The sequence below is a fragment of the Elephantulus edwardii genome, unplaced genomic scaffold (assembly GCF_000299155.1).
Source record: "Elephantulus edwardii isolate Elephantulus edwardi_28Jun2011 unplaced genomic scaffold, EleEdw1.0 scaffold00011, whole genome shotgun sequence".
Taxonomy (NCBI): domain Eukaryota; kingdom Metazoa; phylum Chordata; class Mammalia; order Macroscelidea; family Macroscelididae; genus Elephantulus; species Elephantulus edwardii.
In genome coordinates this window covers 282,999-284,510 of record NW_006399761.1, presented here as the reverse complement: position 1 = coordinate 284,510, position 1,512 = coordinate 282,999, and the positions used below count along the sequence as shown (strand labels likewise).

The following is a 1,512-nucleotide window of genomic DNA, read 5'->3' as shown; positions in this document are numbered from 1 at the left end:
AATTTTTTAAATTAATTTAATGAACATTTACAGAGATTTTGGATTTCCATTCATTCATTGATGCACTTTTTTTCTTTTTTCTTACCCCCTCCCCTCAGTTCTGTCCTCTCTTTGAAAAGCAAAAGATAAACTTCTTCATTGGCACACAATCCCCCCAACCCCGGCCTTGGCAACCGCCCCCCCCCCATGCCCCAAATGCAATCCACTATGCAACCTTAATTCTGGATTCCTGTGACAATCACAATATGCTATCATATATCACTTTTAAACTGTCATCTTAAATGTTTCATGAGTGGTAATACGGCTAGCCTTTTTAAGTTGAAAAAAAAAGATTAAAGTCAACATACTAAACTCTTTTAAAGAGTGGTTCTTATGCATGGTTTTGTACAACTCAGAATCTCTTTGGAAGTTTCTGAAAAACATTGATTTCTGGGTCTGATTCTTGAAGATTCACATTCTAGTAACCATAGGGTAAAGGTGGTGGTGGTGGTGGTGGTGGTGGTGGTGGTGTGTCCTGAGGACTTTTCTTTAATTATGTTGAAAGTCTTCATCATAGTCAACCATGTTTTGGATTAGAAATATGTTCATTTCCAATCCATACTCCACTCCTTCAGAAAGACAGTTAAACTAACATATAATCCGCTTACTCTGTTCAGAAGCTTTCCCCGGCCCTCACTGCCGTGGCTCCTCTCGCTCGCTGCTTGCGGGGAGCCTCAGAACGGCAAGCCCAGCTTGGGAAGCTGGCGGTACAGGTGTTGCCCTTTATATTTGCTAATGATTGTTTTGCAGCTAAGTTTTGAGACGATGCTGAGGAATCAAGACCTCTTTCTTCCTGCATCCACTCAGCTCTTCATTTTCTTCCTTTTCTTTTTTTTTAAAGTGTAATTTCCATTTTATTTTCAGACGAGTTTTTTCTTCAGCCTTTTAAGGAATCAAATCCTTACATGGGCTTTGGTGGTGGTCGTGGGGCAGCACCTGCAGGTCTAAATCTAGGTGGAGGTGTCCGGTCCTTTCGGGCTTCACGAGAACGGTTCCTCACCACCTTGCTGTGAATGGCACAACTCACACAGTAGTGCAGTTTCACATAGAGCTTTGGAAGCACATAGGCGTCGGAAACACTCGCTTCGGAAATGTCCCTGATAGCAGCTGCCTCTACTATATTTCGGATTACGAACTTCTTAATTGCCTTGTCTTTGGGCACGCACCGGGCGCAGTTCGTGCAGCGAATAGGCTGCACGTGGCCGCGGCCCTTTTTGGCACGACCGTTGTTTCTCCTTTTCTTCGTCATGTTGGAAGCAAGGATCCGAGAGCAGCTCTTCATTTTCTAATTAATGGCTTTTCAGACTCTGATGGTTAAATGTGCCCACAGTGAGAACAAAATATCTCTTCCTGATCTTTAATCTTCTTTCTCTTTTCAGAGCTCAGGACACAGAACATATTATTTATTGAGACTCACAGCTCATAGAATTATTGTTTCTAACATTCATATATATATTATATAGCTCATATATA

General features: G+C 41.9%; 1 pseudogene; it reads right to left on the bottom strand.

The window, feature by feature from the left end:
• Positions 1-940: 940 nt before the first annotated feature.
• On the bottom strand, positions 941-1,288 carry LOC102863152 (annotated as a pseudogene).
• Between the last annotated feature and the right edge of the window lie 224 nt (positions 1,289-1,512).